At 38.2% G+C, this 21,825-nt stretch overlaps 1 long non-coding RNA gene across 2 annotated transcripts in view; it reads right to left on the reverse strand.

Moving 5' to 3' along the window:
* The window catches only part of LOC113998264, a 125,645-nt gene that overhangs the window by 1,180 nt on the left and 102,640 nt on the right, over positions 1 to 21,825 (reverse strand). For both annotated transcript variants that reach the window (XR_005562397.1, XR_005562398.1), the window contains 3 exons: positions 6,472 to 6,526; positions 3,710 to 3,839; positions 157 to 353 (listed from right to left, as the gene is read on the reverse strand). This is a non-coding gene — a long non-coding RNA (uncharacterized LOC113998264). The remainder of the gene's footprint in view (positions 1 to 156; positions 354 to 3,709; positions 3,840 to 6,471; positions 6,527 to 21,825) is intronic.

A 21,825-nucleotide genomic window follows, 5' to 3' on the forward strand; every position in this document is an offset into this window, starting at 1 on the left:
ATGGAACCAGATTTGTCCAGAATTAGTCAAAGCATCTTGCCAAGGTTTATGTTGGCAACATCCCAAAAGAGAAAATAAACTTGAGTCTTCTACACTTCTCAGGCAAGGACCCATCACGTTTATTCTTTAACCCTTCTTAAGGCCTTAACCACATACCTTACTATTTATCCTTGTCATGAAAACATCTCATCACGCCAGTTATTCTCACTCCTCTTTGTCCATTCTCTTTTTCAAAATGCTGTTGTTTTTCCTCTCCAGGTTTCAGATTAAAGGGGGAAAATGTCATTATATATTCTTGCCTTTAAGCAAAAATTATGCTCTCCGTTTTTCTCTCAACATAAGTCTCAGCAGCGCTTAAAAAACAAAAAGAGCACTCTTTAGAACAAAAAGAAATTTCACATCAAAACTCACACATTAGTCCTCCTATAAAATAAACTTCAGATTCTGTAATTAAATCCTACTAACCATAAAAACATAAAACCTCAGATTCAGATCCTTCATACACTATTATAAAAACAAACTTACAAAAAATTATGCAAACCAAATTCCTCACTCAACCAAACCCAAAAGAAAACAAGGATCAATATTTTTCCCATTCTAAATTAAAAACCTGTGCAATCCCAGAAAGGTTGGAACTATTAGATGCCATCTGGATTTTACTTGTAGGAACTGACAAAACAGAACCTGGATGTTCTGTGACCATGAGGGGTCACCTGACCTAAAGCACACTGGGCAGTTTATCTTGAAAGTTTGCTTCAAGCCCCTCTAACCAGAAAAGCCATGCTGGAGATGGTTTCCCCACTGCAAACACAGACTGTGGTTATGTTGCATGGAAATGGAGTGAGTCAGTACATGGCAAACACAAGCCCACAAACACTGAGGCAATGTTCTGTCCAGAATAACACAGATATACAATAGAGATTTAAGTCACAAGCTCTGACCATAGAGGCATAAACTGTTCTGTGTGTAGGTGTAGTTTCTTCACCTCTCTCTCCTTTCCTCTTTCTAGCCCAGGATAGGGCAATATCAATTCACCATGACTGGCACATCTCTTGGAAAACTTCATAAAATGTAATGAAGATTTTATTTTCAGTCTAAGCGGGCAGCCATTATGGCTAACATCAACAGTCACCCTGTGACACAAAAAACTACCATCTGATTCAAAAAATAAGGACAGTTAATCTGCTTAAGATTTTTCCCCTGGGGAACGGCTTTGTTAATTTTAAAATGAAGCTTCACATGCTAATGACTAGAAGGAGAAGCTTTAAAAGCCATGGATTTTCTATTGCAAGCACACTCATTTTTCTGTGAATGAACATCTTCTATTGTACATGCACCAAAAAAACTGAAAATGACAAAGACAGCATATTAAATGTCCTGTCTATTATATTTACCGAGAAATGCGTCTTATTTGTGTTCCTTCGGTAGGCACATAAATTATCAGAGGCTTATTGTTAGTTCAGTGAAAAGCAATGCCAAGACTATTGCAAGGGAGTAGATTGCTCTAAAGCTATTTACACATTTTGTTTTCAATAAGAACACTGAAGATAATTTCAGTGAGGAAGGCTGCAAGCACACAGATATTCAGACATACTGCTCTGGCCAAAATTGGGCTTGTTTCTTTCCCAGCTGTTGAATGTTCAGTTCTAATGAGGGAGGATGGAGCCAAAGCCTACATTGCTACCATGGATGGGTTTTGTCTGGGTTGTCCAGGGAGCTTTGGCAGACCTTGACTTTGTTTCCAGTTTCTCAAGGGTAGAAGAAGTGATCTCCATCAAAACACACCTAACTTCAGTAAGAGACAGGAGTTGTTAAGAATTCAGCAGTGGGACTGGGATCTAAGTGCCTTCTCTGCTCCCTGGTATGATCTAAGAAATTTTTTTTTTTAACATCAAAAAGGCATTGTAGTTCAATCTTGCTGAAACATAAAAGAACTCTAGCTTGCACAGTGATTAAAATGCAGATGAAAATTAAAATTCAGTCCACCCAATAAACTGCCAGAAGAAAACCAAATTAATTCTTCTCTAGCCTCAGAAGTTCTCTAAACTGGATATGGTGTAAGGATGTAATGGTTAATTAAAAGAACCTTTCTGAGTTTCCAGGGTTGGGATAACAAGGCTGCCCAGAGTCCCAAGGTCATCTTAACCAGGAATGAACACAGAAGCCTCAACACTGACTTCTCCTCTCAACCTGAAATATCTCATAGCCAAAGATCTTGAAAATGGCCACAGCACCCCCTGTGCTGCAGCATTGCAGGGCCATCAGATTGTGGCCTGCAGAGGCCCAGCCTGCAAGCTCTGAAGTTCCCCAGCACAAATAAAAAGTAAACATAGCTACAGCAGAGCCATAAACCCGAGTTTTTAAACAGAAAATATTAACTAAATGTTGAAACCCAGGATATGACTCACAAATAACAATAATAGCATTACAATATAATTGTTGTTTCTGAAATGGAAACATTGATTTGTTATTTGTTAGTTTACTCAGCATCTTACGCAGGAAGCCCAGTGAAGTCAGCCAGGGTACTGTCATGGCGCTGCATGACTTGTAGAGCAGGTACTCTTCATTACAGCACAGAAAGTAAATTTATTGGAATGAGAGGTGAAAGGATTTAGAATGAAGTTGTTTTTATTGGTATAAAAGCTTCTTTCTGTCAAATATTAACAAACAAAAAAAAAGGTAAGGTTTTATATTCTATTCATACAGTCTCTTGGGCCTGTGCCTTTTTTTTTATTAGAATATCATCTCAGTGGCAGCTCAGGTGAGAAAGTAGCTCTGCTTTGGGGTCCTGTTGCCCAAATTGGCTCACAAGATAACACAGCACAATGTGAGGGCTCAGGCTCTCGAGAATGCACAAATAGATAATCTTCATAACATTCGCTATTCAGTAACTTTCTGATTTGGATGTATAGGGATCACTTATCCTTTTGTTATTCCTCAGAAGGATTTTAGAAATATCCACTTTGCTCTAAGCCTGCAGAATTGTTCAATGCACAGATATTAAGATCAAAGCTGTTTACTGTCAGAAAGGGCCAGAAAAGGAATTTTAATTTCTAAAAACTTTCCACAGCACTTTAAATTCTGAAAAGACCAAAGTATGTTTCACCTTCCAACTTCTCCCACTTTTTTAGCTGTGATGTTTCCATTTGAAATTATAAGATGTTTTTCTCCAAACTGATGGAAAATATTTGACTGGTAGGAGGAAGTCCCCTCATAGCCACACTGAGACAGTCCATGTGCTGGGGTACAGGAGCTGAGCACAATACTGACAGTGGAATAAAGGTGCAATAAAATAGAAGAATAAAGGCACAATAAAATAGTTTCTCACAACAGAAAGGAGGAAAATGTGGAGGGGGAGCAGGAAATAAGAAAGCAGTATGGAAATATGTGGGAAAAGGATGATAGGAGAATTTGCTTCCCTCAACATAGGGCAAGAGGGTGAGAAATCTTTATGGCCAGTCTGGGAGCATCCCATGTGATTGCTGGTGTAGAGCAGGGGTCAGGGTCTGTTTCTCATTGCCAACTGGCAGGGCTGCACCAGCCCCCTGGTAAGGAGGCAGCAGCAAACCTGGTTTCCAAAACACACACCTAAAACCAACAGCAACGATTCCATGTCTCTACGGAAAACACAGCGCTGCTAATACCTGCAGCACTGGCTGCAGCCACGTCCCTGTCCCTTGCTCTCCATCTCCTCCCTTCCCACACTCACCTCTCACTCTCAAAACAGACCTGACACTGCTTGCTCTGCAGGACCTCTATTCTTGTGGAGCAGCCACATTATTTTGTGGCACTGAGGAACGACATTTGAACTGGCATCACATCTTTCCAAGAAAATTTTCCTGGAGAAAGTAATAAAAAAATTTAAAAATGGACAGTACACGTGAACTGACAATACCTGAAATTTTTCCTGATTAAATGATTCTTGACTATTTCAAGACATGCAGTTTTGCATGTGTGCATTCATTTCTCATGTTTTGCATAATCTTTCTGATGACTGTATGCACAAGTGTACCATGTAGAAACAGCAGCTAGCCAAATTTAATTACTCATTAAATTTAATGACTAGGTTAGAATCATCTACTATAAAACTAAGATGAAAGAGAAATCACAAATTTGATAGCCAACTAAGGGCTGAAACATATGCAAGCACAGTTAGTTAATAACCTCTTAATATGCATAACAATAAATACATCATATAGATATACAGCAAATTCAGATGCACGTTACCCAAGTGGAACTCAGCTGTGATGGTGTATAAAATGATACATTTAACACTAATGAGAGGCATAACTCAGAGGAAGCAAAAATATCAAAGTACTTTAGGGTTCTCTTGCAACACTGGAATATTTTTCATAGCCAGATATCATTCCGAACTTTTCTGTTTAAACACAGTGAAGGAAGACAGAGCTTGATGTGTGCCCCCAAATATCTGTAAATAAATGCAGGCTGACTCACATACACAGAAGTCAGGGCTGTAACATTGCAAAAAGCAGAAAAGGGTAAAGCCCAGGGCCTACAAACACAGTATGTGTGACAAGGGAGGATTACAAAGAAACATGACCAAGTACAGCTGAGGAATCATAGAATATCCTGAGTTGAAAAGGACTCACAAGGATCACCGAAGTCCTGGCCCTGCACAGGACAGCCCCAAAAATCATACCTGTGTGCCTGAGAGCATTTTCCAAATGCTCCTTGAACTCTGGCAGGATTGGTGCTGTGACTAGTTCCCCGGAGATCCTGTTCCAGTGCCCAGCCACTCTCTGGGCGAAGAACCTTTCTCTAATATCCAACCTCAACCTCCCCTGACACAACTTCAGGCCATTCCCTCAGGTCCTGTCACTGGTCCCCACAGAGAAGAGATCAGTGCCTGCCCCTCTTCGTCCCCTCACAAGGAAGTTGTAACTGAACAGACCAAGTGACCTCAGATGCTCCTCATATGGGTTCCCCTCAAGGCCCTTCACCATCTCTGTAGCCTCCTTTGGCTGCTCTTTAATAGGTTTAGATTTTTCTTGTATTGTGGCACCCAAAACTGCACAGAGCACTCAAGGTGATACTAGCCCTTGAGTATTTGATGAAAGACACAAAAGCCCTCTTTTAAGACATGGCTTTAATTACACTTATTTGGATATTTATTCTGAGCAAAGCTTCCACCTCTACCAAGGAGGGAGTTTGGTCTGACACTGGCAGCACAGGTTCTCTGTGTCCATGGGGCTGCCTCAGCCCAGCATCATTTTGTCAGGCCTTTTTCTTCCCCTCAATTCTCATTTCTCCTTAAAAGCATCATATTAATGTCCCAGACAAAGCATCCACAGATTTTTATACTTGTAGGTGTGGAAGAAGCGGATTCACATTTAGTTGTTATCTCCTCAAAGGCATAAATAAGGTTAAAAAACCCAACCCAACAAAAAACCAAACCCCACAAAATACAAACCTTTCCCTCTCCTCCTCACAACACACAAAGCTGTGCCTGTGCTCTGGCAACCTTTTTGGAGAGTGAAGGGAAGAACAGTGTTGTTTTTTTTTCTTTACCTCAGTATTTCTGTGGTAGAAAGGGCTGCAAAACCTGAGTAGCTGTGGGCCTTCTAATAGCAGGTATGCAAACAACTCTATAAACTAGCTAGGGCTGTGTGTCATTGGTTTTGAAGCACCATTCAAAAAGTTCTTATGCTGAAAACTCTTCCACTGAGACATGAGTCATAAATAAGCAGCTTTGTGGTGGATGCAGTAGCTCCTCTTTCATGTAATCTCTTTTCCTGAAAACTTTGATTGAGAGCTAAGCCACATTCAAGGTTTTGTGGTTGAGTCTGGGAGCTTCCTTCAGTAATCTCATTCCTGAATTAATTGCTGCTGGAGCTCATCACCCATAATAACATTTCCAGAATCTTTCCCTTATTATCTTCATCTATCAGGTTAAATTCATCTTTTTGACATGACACACATTAAAAGGTCTAAAAGAGAAGTACATACTTTGTTACTCAATAGGAAGAAGAAGCACACAGTGCTGTTACTGCCCACAGGTCTGCTTTTGCCCTTCATGAAACATGAAGGACATTTCAGCAAACTTCAAAGATAAACACCTGAAAATAAGAAATCTTCTTGTCCACAGTCCATCACCTTTAAGGACCATGGCAAGGACTCTTCTACTTTCACGGTTTCAGGATGTTTCTATGCAACAAGTAAGAGACCTGCACCAGTCCTACACATAGACAGAGGTTGGGCTCTCTTCCCCTCAGTTCTCCTTGCCTGCAAATTGTCTTAGGCTGAGGGTGTCAGAAAAAAATGGGATTATACTTTTTGCTCAAAGTATTCAGCTGCCAGGCAGCCAGGTGAGGACTGCAAGGTAAAACATTCCTGAGCAGGGGAGAACTCCAGACCATTATTCCAGGTAATTCTTAAGTTAACACAGGTGTAAACCATGCATTCCCCCTTGTTAACTACTGTTCCTATCAGGATTGCAAAAAAAAGTCTTACCCTTAATGAGGTAGGATCCAATTATGCAGGAAATGCATGGACACATTTCAAACACCTGGGGATAAAAGGAGAGAAAGTTTAAGACAGTTTTGAGCTGTATTCTGTCTCAAAAGAAAATCAATGCAAACTCTCTGTCAGATGCTTTTATAATATCTGAAAAAAAATACACACAAATGAATTTTATCTGGATGCTTTTGTGAAAACACAATAGAATTGAAAAAAATTGTTTGTGTAGTAAATGTAAAGCTTGATGTATCTTACAGGAGTCCAAAAGTTTTAAGGCAAATCCAAAGAAACTGTTTCAGTAGGCTTAGGTTTCCTGCACATGGGTGCAATACATTTCATTTTTCAAGTTCTTAAAAGCTTTTATATGAAGTTTGAAAAAAATATCCCATCAGTCAATAACTCATTGTAAACATATACCAGTATAAAACATACAAAATATACTTTTATAGAAGTTACTCACATAAATATAAATTCATATGAAGACAAAAATACATTCATGCTTCGCTGTGGTGAAATCAACTACTCGTAAGGGCATTTGCTCTAATTTCACAAAATTTCCCTGCTTTGTGATGGTATCAAACCAAGAGTGCAGAGAGCTACTGAGGGCCGATACCAGGGTAAGTGAAAGGGGAATCAGAGTCATTCTGCTTTTCTGACTATTATGGTAATGTGATCAGTACCTTGACAGATGCTAAGAATAATTTTGCTGATTGACTTTTCTTCAAACCTAAGGCTGTGGGCAATCAAAGAAAATATGAACATCTGGATAAGCTTTTGATTGCCATGCTCACTGATATACTGCACCCAAATAAGCAACAATTAGTACAGCTTATGTCAAAAGACCCATCAGTTAATTCAAATTAAGGCAGCAAAATTGAATCCAATTGGCATTCATGCATATTTGTATGCATAGTTTAAATAAACTTCTTCTGCACTACATTATCCTTTATTTACAAGGAAAACACATGCAAGTTTTGTGTTTTAAATAAATATTTTCAAAAGCTTTATGATCTCTTAAAGCCGAACTTCTGAGCAAACTCTGTGTCCTTTGGAAGGGCATATCCAGTATAATAAAGATAAAAATGTGTTGGCTTTCTCAAGTTTACATTTCTCACTTGTTAATAAACTTCACAAATTTGGAGAAGTTATGCATAAGCATTTTGTCAGTAGCAATTACAATAACACCAGACCAGTATTTGGGTAAACTTACTACCTAACATGGTGGTCAAGATAACCAGATTGTAGTAAGAAAGGAAAGTCCTAAAACTGAAGACTAATTTCCTCATGTTTTTGCTTGATTTTGAGTGTAAAACCCTGGGAATATGTATTTTCTTTCAAAAAAATAGCATTCTTGTTTGGATTCTATTTATGGAAACAGTAAATTAGGTTGCATGAGAACCCAAGATTAACACTAATCGAAGGCAAAAGACAAAGTTGAAGTTGTGTGCTTAATTTTTTAAAAGGAGAAATTTTTTTAACAGAAATTTTAATTCTAGTTTCTTGCAGTAAATAAACTTTAGTCTTTGCTTGACAGATATAGATACCATTGTTTCCAAGCTAACCCCTTAAAATTTTATTTGTAACTCGAGTGTGGAAATCTGTTCTTTTTAAAAAAATTGTGTCAGCTCTGGCTGAGGTGCTATTGGTGCTCAATTAATTAGAGGTGAAATTTACTGTAACCTCACCTAAATCTCAGTTAGCTCAATACGACCTGACTCTAAAATTCTATTACAAAATCCCAGGATTTCTGCAACACATTCAGATGTGTTCATCCAAAGCCTAATGCAAAGCAGTGGTGAGTAAGGGTCACCCACCCAGCCCCAGCTGCAGCAGTGCTCAGGAACTGGGAACCTCAACCTCCACGTGTAGCCCTGAATGCCCGGTGTTATCAGAGCCAGGGAGCCTCAGAGCAGTGTTGGGAGTATTTAAAGTACTGCGACAACAGAAGAGGGACCATGCCAGAGGAGCAGGTTGGGTGAGTCAGTCCATTGGCATGGGACTCACGTGGCTACATCACCAGCTGCCACTGGTGCAGTGAGTGTGGCCAAGTAGCTGTTACGTTCTTTTTTTCTAAGAGTCCACTTTGTTTTGATGCCAAGAAATAGGTTTTCCTAATCATTGACTCCTGTGAATATTAAGACTCCAACACTCTTGAGAACAATCAGATCAATTAATTAGAAAACTGTTACCATGCTGCTTTCATAAATCAAGGATTAGCTCGTGATCCATAACTTCAAACAGCCTTTTAGCAGTTGTTTTCTTGAAGCTCTTTCCTTTAAAATACTAATACATCCATCTTCTGATTCAGAGGTTAAGAGTTCTTCTATTAGTGTTGCCTTCAGAAATATATTTGACGGAAAATCCCTTAGATAGTCTAATGATGTGGTCCAGTTGCTCTGAAGTGCACAGGCCCCTTACAAATGCTACTCAAAAATCAATAACAATCCTTCAGTGCCTTCAAAGGATGTGGAGTAAGGGCCTTAGTAATAGTGATTGTCTTCAGCAAATAACTGCTCAGTGATTATTCTGCAGTGGCCTAGAAGTCCAAATTCCCCTCGATAACTTTCAAAATGGATGCATGCTGGGAAATGTAAAATCATCCCTAGCACACAGGTCAGTAGCTGAACTTTCTGGCTAAAGTACCTACTTATTTACTCTGTTGCTTTGTCATTATTGACATAAGATTTTGGAGAGGAAAGTCTACTAAAAAAAGTAAGTTCTAAAATAGTAGGTCAGCAGAGTGTATCCACTTTACTCGGCTTCACTACCACAGCAATTCTAGAAGTTCTAGTCCTGGTTACAAGGGTCTCAGCACTTCTAATATTTGCACTTTAGACACAATACAAGAAGTCACGTAAAATGCACAGCAAGTACAGTCAATGTGCCCCACAAAGTGGTTCAACATATTTCTTATAGACTTGTCTTGACTTATTTGCCCGCCCTCAAGGATACACAAAATTTCCAGTATCTCATGTTTTCAGTATCTCCTGTTTGCTAAGAGATCAGGCTTTTCTGAAAGTCTTGGTTGCATCCAATTCACTTTCAAAAATTCAAGTTGTGAAAAAGTTCTGTCTCTCCACAGAATTCTTGGAAAATGAGTGTTCCAACTTTCTGAAGAAAGAAGGTTCTTGGTACACAGAATGGAGAACCTTGCTACATTTATGCTTCACCCTATCAAAACTTTTAAGTAAAAATATTAGAAAAAATTGTCCATATACATACACAGATCGACTGCCAGTGATGTTACTTGCTAGAAGATATAATGAAGTAATGATATAATAAGAAAAATATCTTTGGAAATATAAAGACAGTGATGTTTTTGTATGTTAGCAAAAGAAGTACAAAATAAAGACTGAAGAACACCCAACTGTTGTTTTAATCCTGCATTAGATTTAAAGTATTTTTATTTCAGTTATCTCTCAAGTATTAATGTAAAGTTAAAAAAACCAAAACCCTCTTTGCAGACACGCTGTACCACCATGTTGAGCTCTATGGCTCCATTAACCATAATAAAATCATTGTCATGATTTTTTCCTTCATGCATAGTATAGTGTTTGTGTGAATGTTTGTTGTGACTGGAAGTATATTGTGCCATCCAGCAGCTGACACTATAAGTTATGCAATCCATAAATATAGAGAAAATCTTAGCGTGATTTCAGACCCAGTTTCATTGAGAACAATTCTCTGAACTGGCCACTCTCCTTGTGAGGACATTCCGGTAGCTTAGGGGTTTTTTTTATTTCAAAAGACTTTGAGAACAAATGTTATGTCCAAATATATTCTCTGCAATAATCATAAGGAAGTGAAATAAATTAGACTAAGTACCTACCCAGGAGTAAAATTAGGTTTTACAGGCATGAGTGCTACCAGAGCTATCAGACTCAGGGAACCCTTTACAATGTAGGTCTTAGTGATACGGTAATAATAGCTACTTTAAGCAAGCTGTTGGCTGAATCAGACAAGTTAATCTCAACTATATGTTAGTCAAATCATTTTATCCTCTAAGTTGATTTTAGTCCATTAAGACAGCCTTTTCACTTCACAGTGTGTACAGTCATTTCATTTCCCTCCCTTCATGTGTCTTCACTCAAAGCAGCACTCAACCACTTTGGAGCTTATTAATGTTAACAAGAATGTGGTCTACCTTAATACAGTGTCAAATGAAGTCAGAAAGAGTCATGTGGATGATAGCAAGAGAAACTGCATCAGCGTGCACAATGTTATCATGCAGATGAGAAATATAAATGAGGGATGAAATGTAATTTAAGTCAACACTCAGATGAAAAACAAATGTGCCACTGAAGACAAACAATTTCTGAAGCAGTGGTATAGGAGTCCTTCCTCACTTGTAATTCTTGTAATGGGATTGAAAATCAGAAGAAATCAGAATTGTTAAGCAATCAGGAAATAACAGATATTTTCACTGAAGTTGTTGCATTTCAATGAAATTCTTATCTTTCACTAACAAGGCAAGCATTATAAAACATACTGAGTTAACTGCATGAGCCTGCAAAAAGCTTGTTCATTTGGCAGAGAGACTAAATAGGCCTAAAAGCTTTCTAGCTCATTTTAACACCTTCTGTTTTTCTCATTAAAGCTAGCATTGATGTTCAGTTATTATTGTAGGATTTGATCATATTTACAAACCCTTGTTACCTTTCCTCCTTAGAGACCTGATCTGAATCACTTCTGAATATCTAGCAGATGCTCAAGATATTCAGTTCTTGGAAAGAGGCGACAGACTCTTTAAACACCATCTGAAGCACTGCTGCAATCTCTAACTACTGTGCCTAAAAAGAAAAACTTTCCTTGAAGACAGTTTCAGAGAAGTACCTGCTGCTGGTTTTATCCTTTGAATCAGCTTGTGCTGATCACTGAGGATTCAGGATCCTAGCCTAGATTAATCCCATACAGCTTTACAAAGTCCGTATGTTAAATTTGTTTCCAGTACTTATGCTCAACGTTTGCAGTTGACATAACAGTCCTTGGCCTCCAGCCTCTGGTAATAGAAGAAATGTAACTACTGAGGCCTAAGAGTATGAATGGGAGGGGATAGTTTTGCCTTTTACAGTACTGAGCTTAATAAGGTTTTAAATGCACACTCAAGGAAGTATATTAATTTGCCTGAGTATTCCTCACTTCACTAAAGAATCAACTTTGATCAGCATCTCAGGTTTGCTCCTCAGCTCTCTTATAAAATGAATTCATGGGGTCTGTGTATAGATAATAAGGTTACTGCTCTTTTGGAAGCAAAGTGGTTTGTCTTTGTGCAGCAGCAGAGGAGCTGCTGAGGTCAGGTCAGATGCAGCTGTGTTTTAGAAACACCTGTAATTTTCACTTTTGCTGACATTAAGAATAAAAATGTCTGCAGGATAAGAAACATCTTCATTAAGGATGGATGCCTATACACAATCTTTTCTGTATGCCTTATTCTCCCTCTGCATTAGCCATAGGGGAGTTAACAAGGTGCTCAAGGTGAAGTTTGTGCGAACATGCATAGGCAGCAGGTAGGCTAGAAGGAATTACTCATCTCTCACTGGCATAGCAGTCACATATCTGTACATGGAGATGATGACAGGATTGTGGATACAGAGCTGAGAGTAACAAGATTGGTGCTGTCCAAACTCAGACTGCCTCAATCCATCATCTGGATCAAATCACGATGATTTCCCAACCAGCAAGAGAGACTAACCCCAGCTACACCCCACACAAGCTCATCATCATCATGGCTAGGCTTCGCAAACGAAGATTTGGGAAGGCTCTATCCGCATTTGTTACAGGCACGCTGGTGGCTTATGAGGCCAATACGTGACAGACGTATCCGATTGCAAAAGGCACAGCAGAAAGACTCCTTAGATGGTGTATTCTGCAATATACGGTTCTTTCTGCGTTGCCTTTTTTCCTCAAGAGTGATCCTGCGTGTGTTCTCAAAGGAGACAGCTGCGTTATAGATGGTGTGTCTCCAGGCCTCCCAATTTGAGGCCAGAGTAGACCAGTGATGAAGATCAATACGACCAAGGCTGAGATGTTGTTTCAGGGAGTCCCTGTATCTTTTCTTCGGGGCTCCTCTCATGCGGCAGCCAGTGGCAAGTTCACCATAAAGCAAGATCTTAGGGAGGCGGTGGTCCTTCATCCTGGAGACGTGCCCTGCCCAACGCAGCTGTGTTCTCAGTAACATGGCCTCAATACTTGTGATAGCTGCTTGCTCTAGAACAGATGTGTTGCTCACATAGTCTGACCAGTGGATGTTTAGGATTGTGCGGAGGCAGCGTTGATGGAAGCGTTCTAGGAGACGCAGGTGGTGGCGGTAGATGACCCATGATTCGGAGCCATATAAGAGAGTCGACAACACTATGGCTTTGTAAACACTGATCTTGGTGCTTTTCTTCAAGTGTTTATTACGCCATACTCTTTTGTGGAGTTTTCCAAAAGCACTATATGCCTTTGCTAATCTGTTGTCTATCTCTCCGTCGATCTTACCATCTGAGGAGATGAGGCTACCGAGGTAATTAAACTGTTGGACTGATTTGAGCTCTGATTGGCCAATGGTGATGTGGGGATGATGGGGGACTTCCTGAGGTGCAGGTTGATGGAGGACCTCTGTCTTCTTTAAGCTGACTTCCAGCCCAAAGAGCTCAGCAGCATCTGCAAAGCAGGATGTTAAATGCTGCAGGGCAGCTTCTGTGTGGGCAACAAGGGCGGCGTCATCAGCATAAAGTAGCTCCCGGACAAGATGGTTTAAGGTCTTGTTGTGGGCCTTCAGACGCCTTAGATTGAATAGGCTTCCATCAGTACAAGCTAATTTTGTGACTAAGCAGCACTGTCCAGTAGATGATCTATGTCCATATGTGGTAACTAGGCTCTTATAATCTATGTTTCTGATGCTCACAGACCTCTTTCCTAACTTTTTTGATAGAACCAGCTTTAGAACCAGCTGTGTCTTTGAAGAGCTTCTCAACTCTCTTCCTCGCCTGCCCCTCCACACCACTTTTTCAGGAATAAATTCCCAAGTATTCATATTTGCTGTTTTAAGACCACACTGGGACTACATGAAACAAATCTCATCTGCTAAACTGCTAACTGTTGAACTAATCTGGTTTTTTTTCCTGTATATACCTATATGTTCCTGCCTTGTTAAATTCCCTGGCCAATGTATGTTACCAACAGCAAACCCCAGTATTGCCACTGGAGCTACACCTCTGAAGTATCTTGGCCTATTCTGCTCTCTGAGGAGAGAGGAAAAGCATCAACCTGACATCCCACTACCCTTGAAATCTTACCAAATCAGGAACAAGTTCATACAGGACAGCTTGCTCCGATTCTGTCAGTATTTACACTTAAGGCAAAAAAGGGGCTGACTGATGACTAATGGTACAAGGATACTAATGTATAAAACTGTTTCAATTTAAAAAACACAAACATCTATTTTAAAGCTTCAAACAGGATTATAATCAGAAATCTGAAAACCCTTTTTGTTCTTCCAAATTATATTACACATATATCATTATAGTCATCATGTTATGGGTAAGTGGAAAAAGAACACGACTGACCTTCAAATCAACCCTCAGCTTGACAGACTGGATCGATGTATTATCCAGACCTCTATTTCTCATTCTCTTTCAACAGTCAAATAGAATTTATTTGTTATGATAAATAAGAACTCTCCAAAAACAACAACAGAAAATAAGATACAAGCACCCACCTTGCAATGTACTTGTTCTCAAAATTCTCTTTGTTCTTTTAAAGAACTGCAGGTTTCCAAGCTGCTTGCATGAGTAGCACCGTCATCTCTTAGAGGAAGATTAGAGTATTCACAATGAAGCGAAATCACCTGTTTACAGTGTTTCCAGAGCTGACATAAGTTACAGATTAACATCCATTTTGTTCTCTGTGTGGAAAGGTCATAGGAGGTCTCAGATCATAGGGGGTCTTAGATCGTAGGGGGTCTCAGTTTCAACAAAAATGTAAACCAGAGGCAGAAACTTTTGGATAGAGACTGTAACTTAACTGCAAAAGAAGTAGCCAAGTGGTTTGCCACCACTTATTGAAGTCCAATTTGTTCTAATAATGTGCTAAAAAAAGTGTCTTGACTAGAAGTTTCTCCTAATTTTTCTTCATGGATATAAACTGATTGAGAAATTGTAAAAAACCACCAGTTTCTCTTAAATTACCTCTTCAGATGGCCAGGATACATAAGTAAGTCTTGGCAAAGAGCACATGCTGAGGAGGCTTCCTTAGGCCATCAGTAATTATTTCCCATAAGAATCCTGTACCCAGGAGATGCAGTTAGGATTAGGTACTGTACTGCACTTCAAAGGTGTAAAAAGATTTCAAAGAGCTCATTGGGACTAGATTATCCAATACACTGGGATTCCTGTGTTACTGTTTTCATCTATCTTACCATAAAATGATAACTAGATATTCAGACAAAATTTAAGTTATTTTTGACAACCAGTTATAGCACTTGTTACTTGAAAACCCAAAAGGTAAGTTTTCACTATTTCACATAAGGAAAGTAAAGTTTGTTCTCCATTTATAAAGGAGCCTGAAAATCTGTTCATTTCAGTTTTTCTGCTTGTTTACTCCCTAAAAAAAGTTTGTGGTCTATATGAAAGACCACAAACAGAACTCTTAGAAGTAACTCATATTTTCTTCTCTGACTATACTGCAAGATTCAATTAAAAAAACCCAAAACACAACCCCCCAAAAAACCAAACAACAAACCACAGAAGATTTTGTCAGCTTTTGATAACAGGACAACAGAACTGAGATGTAAGGTGCAAGAGGCTTTTTTTTTTTTTTTTTTAAGGCTCAAAAAACCTCAAGATTAGTATGAAAGTGACAAAAAAACCCACAACAGGTTGAAGGGGAGTCATGTAGACATCAAATAAAAAACTTTTTCTCAAGGAAGGTAGTGCTGCACAGAGACAGGCTTTTCAGCAAGAACACCCTGGAGGTATTCAAGACTCAGCCAAAGAAGGCCAGGGCTGGCTGGACCAAGTTCTAGTAATAGCACCACCTCAAGCAGGGCCTGGAGTTGATAGTTCCCAGAAGTCCTTTCCAGCAATAGTTCTGTCACTGATGACCTCTTACTGCAATTACTGAAATTACCCAAGAAAAGAGATTATAGGGTCTTAGTAAAAAGGTTAAATACGGTAAAATGCCTAAATATAGAAATAAACCCAAATATGAAATGCTAATGCAAAAAGAGAGAAGATTCAAATAAATCAAATGAGGATAGGCAATCCTCAAAGTCACATTATAATTTTGGGCTTTTCACTGAATTGTACATGCTAAATGGAAGTAAAGAAGGGACCCTTACCCTTTTTTCCTTTCAAGCCACCTTAACAGAAATCAAATACATTTACTTTATCACAATAAAAGTCTGTGCTTAGATAAAGTATTTAATAAAAGTTACCCACATCAGCTGTCATATGCATTTTAAAAATAATAATATAATTTTACACAATAAGATTCCTTTAGGGATAAGTATTATCTCTTCATACTTTTCTCCCGAAAAGATTTTCCTTCTCAAAATGTCACCCTCAAGACTCCAAACTGTAACAGGAAATTTTATCTTATTTTCTCTGTTCCAGCACCATTTCTACTAAGGCATTCATTCCACTTAACTGTTTAAGCTGACAGGGTTTGTAACTGGTTGGATAGGCTGCCTGTTTTGCAGGTAAAAATTTAAAGCATATTAAATTCTTTTCCAATACTCAGGTCAGTGTACTCCCAACAGGCCACAAAATTGATACTTTATTCTGTCACTTCGAGAGCACACCTTAATGTAGACAAGCTAAAGAGAGAACCCAGCATGAAACCCAGCTTTCCTTCATCATAAGCACATGTACAACCAGTTTATAAGATTGTTCTACTTTAATGAATAAATAGATCATGAGTCCACTACAGTTTTAGCTACAGCAATTCCAAGCAACTTAGTTTTGGTGTAAAAGGAAGAATTGCAACTGTTTATAATTTTAAAGTCTGGAGATTTTTTGTTCATCTTGTCCATTGGACAATATCAAAGGTATCACATATGTAGCAATAATCTTGTTCTTGCACAGGAACTTTCAAGTATTTTTGGACTGGAATCTCAAGGAGAATGATGTTTAAATCATGATAATTTCACCATGAAACAAAAAAAAATAGACCTATATTAACCAGACTCATAATTCAGTGACTATATCAATTCCCTACATGAAACAAGTGATCATCTGCCCACTTGTCCACAAGCAATACTAGTATCTTTCCTCTGTGCCTCCCTCTTCCCCCTGCTTTAGCTTTAAATCCTTCTCTTTATACACCACTATCCATCTATTTTTAACTTATGTCTTCCAAATTTCTGCTTGGCTGCTCACCTCATCAACATATGGTAGATCTGCTCACTGCTAGTACAGACCTCCTATCTGGGACCATTTATGTACCATCTTGTAGCTGGCACAGTCATTTACACATCTTAAAGGCAATTATACAATGTCACCACCACCTCAGACTATATCCTCAGAAAAAGTTGTAGCCAGATCTACTTAAAGCACTTGATCTTAAAACTGTTCATTCTGTAGTGGATCGTATTTTCAAAAGATGAAATCAAGTTTGATGCTAAGTCTGGCATTATCATTCTAATCCTCCCATTCTGATCTTGAAGCTTCCATTCAATCTGGAAATTCCTCTTATACTCAAAAGTAGGGATTTGTAGGATAAAGAAACTCTTAAATATTTATATTTTTCCCCCTCAAAAAAGAAAAGATACATTTCTCCTCTTAATTTACTTGGAATACTAGATTCCCTCTTTCAGATGCCCAGTGAAAAAAGCGTATATTCTTGAGAATAAAACTTAAGGATGTTTCCGAGCTTAGTGGAACTTATTGCTGAAGTTTGAGTTCTAGTGATCATCTTACAGCTATTCAATAACAACTCTGGTTTTTGTACAAATGTGTGAAGTCCTTCATGAATATAAGCCAAGAAACAATGTAGGGCTGCTCATCTCAGCTTTTCTAATTCTTCTTATACCAGAAGCTTGGGAATTCTTGTAGATGGATTTGTCATAATACTTTGTTGGCATTTTTTATAACAATTGCCTCCTCAAGCTAAGCAGACCCTGGAGGAGAATAAAGCTGTGGCGAATACAGATGCAATGTTAATTAACAGATATGATAAATGTAAACATTTTAGTAAGAATTTTTAAAAGAGGGGGGGAAGTGTATTGACATGTCAAGCAGCCAGGAAATACTTTGGAAAGTTTTATTTTCTTGAAAATTTGACACTCTGCATTAGAATATATTGAGCTGAAATGCTAGGCAGCAAATGAAAGCAAGGGCCTTGTGTGTGCACCTATGCATTACTGCTCTGGTGCTGATGTTCACCTCAGCTGGCCTGCACTCACTTTCCTTTATTTTTTCAATTTCCCGGACCAAGAGAATTAATTACTACTGCCAAAGAGAGAGGAGAAAAAGAAAGGGTGGGGTGGAGAGAGAGACGAAAGGGAGTCTTCATTTGTCTGCATTTCTCTCTTTCTTAACTTTTGCTTTGCATTCAGATAGATTCGGTGCTAAGAAATCCTCATTAATAAATAAAAGTAACCTTCTGACTCTGTATTGCTTTTGGTCCCAAAGAACATCAAAAGATCGTGCAAACCGAAAGTAAAATGCAATCAATTACCCAGCTCTTGGGATTATTTCACCAAAGCAATCGATTTACCTTCACCACTGCAGCCACCTTTCATTGGAAATATATCAGCTATTTAACAGCACACTCATAAAACAAGGTAACAAATTACCTCAACATTTCCTAGGGAATAACCTTTCAGTCGTTCACTAGAAGGAGACAAGTCAAAAATTACCCTTTTTCCTTTTTTTTAAACTTCAGTTTATATGATCTCTATTATACCTACAAGATACGTATTATAAAAAGAAGGGAGTCCAACTGAAGATTTCATACACTGGAATGTATGGCTTAGGTTTCAGTAAAAAGACAACAGCATCTTCAATGACTGCATACAACCAGGATTGGCAGCTGTCACATCAAACTGCATTCCTACTTAGCAGCATGATAGGAAATAGAATTCAGTAAGAAACAAGACTCAATTCACAAATGCAGGATTTCCTGCATTTCCTGTATCACTGAAGATATTCTATCCAGGTGTGATCCCAGAGGGAGTATATGCAGGACTTTGAGGGCTGACATTTTATCTTGACAAAATGCAGAGTTCTAAGCTTGACAAGGGACACTTCTTACCTAAGAAGGGAAGGTGATACTGTCTAAAATACCATATCCAAAATACCTAGTTCATTTCCTTGTCATGCCACACATTTTTTGTTCTGTCAAATAGGAAAGTGATTCCTTTTCTTCCCTTCTCTAGGGGTAAGGTCACATCTTACTTTCACAATGTACGTAAAGAGACAACATTCTCTGCTGACACTGATGCCCTTCAGCACCTTGCATACTAGTAATTAGCAAATTATATTAACTTTTTTTCAAAAGTGCTGAAAAACTTGGAATTGCCATTTTCACTCAGCAAGTGACTCTGTAATGTTTTTTCCAATGTTTTAGAAAGTTATATAACATCACACAGAAATTAAATAATTAACCTTTCATTTTAACCACTGATGCTTCTTTTTAACATTATCCAGTATCTGTCTTGTATTCCCATGGTCAGATATTCAAACTTAGATTTAAATCTTAGCTTTAAAACTTTTCTGAGAAACCATAATGCCAGGGACTAGAACCTTTGTCACCAACACAGGTTTCTGTCAGGGAAATCCAGTAAGGGGAATTCATTCAAGCAAATACAGTTTTATAGAGGAGCATAAAAAATCCTAATATACCCAGCTGGACAGTCCAGGAGCCCCAAGTGCTGAGCAGCAGCTGCCATTCTGACTGAAGGGCTCATTAAAAGCTGCCAGCGTTCATGCAGTAGGCTGGAAATGCCTGACTCTAGAAACATAATAGGGCAGAAATTGCCAAGTGTTAAGGACACAAAGTGCAGATCTGTTTGGAACAGTATTCCACTTGAAGTCTGCTAACCCATGGGCCTGCCTGAGCTCCCTCACTGCTTGCGTGGAGTCAGCTCTAACAGCATGCAGGTCTGAAACAGCATTTCCCTCACTTGTAACCAGAATGAAAAAAGGGGTTTAAATATTGAAAAAGATTCCCAGATCCCGGTGTCTCAGGCCAGGCAGGAACATGACAGCGCACAAGTCTGTCTAAAAGCACACAAGGACTGTACAGGTGACAGCACTTCTCCGAGTAAGAATTTTCACTGACTTTGGCAACAATGACCCACTGAGGTTTTATTTTCTCCCCCACATATCAGGGTTGTTCTCAAATCAGCACTGTTCTAAAGAGTACAATTTAAAATGTAATTAAATCTTTCTTTGATATGTATTAATATGTATAAACAAACAAATGCTTTCACTAAGGAAAAGGTTCCTAGCACAGCCAGTGTAATCTGAGATAACATTTGAAAGTGTGAGCACCTTTAAGAAAGTCCACCTTTTTTTTTTTGGTTACTGTGATGCATGTGTTTCAAATAGGGCAATTTTTGAAGGGTTTTTAAGTTTTCTTCTTTTTTTCAGCCAACCCTGTAACACAGTACTGGTATTCAACCATCTTCAGACACTTTTTTATCCTAATCTTTGAGAAATAAAAAAAATTTTATTGATGTGCAATCCAAATACCTCATGCTTTAAAGAAGGAATTTAGCATTCACGACTGATATTTTTCACTTTGCTGATGATACTACATTTTCATATAGTAGATGAATGCCCTGTAAATATATAGGACATATCCAAGCACTCAAAAAAAATGAAAATAATGTGGTATATAAAGTGGTATTTCTATAAGTAGGAATTTCTGTTTATTAAAAAGTATGACAAACTAGTAACAGAGAGTCACTGAAGACATTTGGCAGCATTGGTTATATCTGAAAATAATCCAGCTACCATCTTATTTTAGAGAGTCACAGGAGATGCTCAGCACCTCCACTTTTGGAATATCTTTTTTTCCTCATTGGCAGACATTGTAGTTACAAAATAATTGCTTTACTATGATCACTATGATGCTGTACTGTCCCATTATTACTCAATTTATGCATTATTTTCCCCATGTAAGAAGTTGCCTGGATTATATTTGAGGTACAGATCATAAGTACAGTCCCAAAGGCTTAAATCACTTCTGGACCTGAGAGACAACATTGTTGTCTCATGTTTTCTCTATGGCTGTTTCCTAATCACTGATGTTGCCAATTTCTGTAAATCATTTACGTAGCTTTGAAAATGTAGCCTAAGATCTCCTATGCATTGCTCAGTTCCAAAGAATTCTCTGCCTTCTTATGTAACTTTTTTAAAATTCTACGACTTTCAAATGAACTAATGCTAAACAAGTTTACAAAACATAATGCTGCTTTGAAATTATTGAATTTATCTTTTTGTTTCATGCCCCACCAAAGAATGTTTTAAAGAGTGTAGTCATGTATAACATTTTGCAGTTTCTTGGGCATGTTGGGTTTTAAAAGTGATCAGATTTCAATCACCAATGACCTTGCAGGACCTCAAAAATTACCACAATGCTCACAGGGTGCTTAATAAATTTTTAGTGATTTGTCCTCTTATTTAAAAATCTTTATTCCTTTTGCAAAAAAAAAAAAAAAGATTCTAGAGGACAACATTTATGCCTAAAGCTACTTACTGAGGACAAAACAGTAGTACTACTTGCTCATATTTTATTTTTCTATATAATATTCTGCCCTACCTTGCTATGTACTAAATACTTTGCAGCTTTTAGATGCTTCATTTTATAATTTTTGGCAGTTCTTATATTCCTTTCTAGCCACATCAGACTTAATTTTTACTGAAATAAGTGTAATTTTTTTTTCCTTATAATCACCTCTAACATCCCACAGTAAACAGCAGGTGATTCTAATCAATCTCTTTCCATTCATCATTTCTTCCTACAAAGGTTGTCTTTTAAAAGCTCCGTGTTTTTGGGACTATATATTTTATAATACCCTCACGTAATTTTCATTTCTGAAGATACTATTATCACAAGATAACAGATGTTCACTACTTCTCTCTTAATTATCATACTTAAGGCTTATGTCTTAAACTAATTGAGATCATCTTTGAGATAATCTTTGATCTGGGTATTTTCTTCCAGCACTGGGAGGGCACAATACTACATTACCTCAAGATACACTCATGCAATATTTAGTGCTTGCTCATAGGAACAGCAATTTGATTATCTAAGCAGCTAAAAGAAGTCTGCAAAAGTGCTTTTCCCATACATTCCTCAACCTCCTGTAGTCCACAGGACTACTCAAGCACTTAATGCTATGTGTGTTGAAGAACC

The sequence above is a fragment of the Pipra filicauda genome, unplaced genomic scaffold, assembly GCF_003945595.2.
Source record: "Pipra filicauda isolate LSUMZ 115617 unplaced genomic scaffold, ASM394559v2 scaffold135_size2527700_pilon, whole genome shotgun sequence".
Classification (NCBI taxonomy): Eukaryota; Metazoa; Chordata; class Aves; order Passeriformes; family Pipridae; genus Pipra; species Pipra filicauda.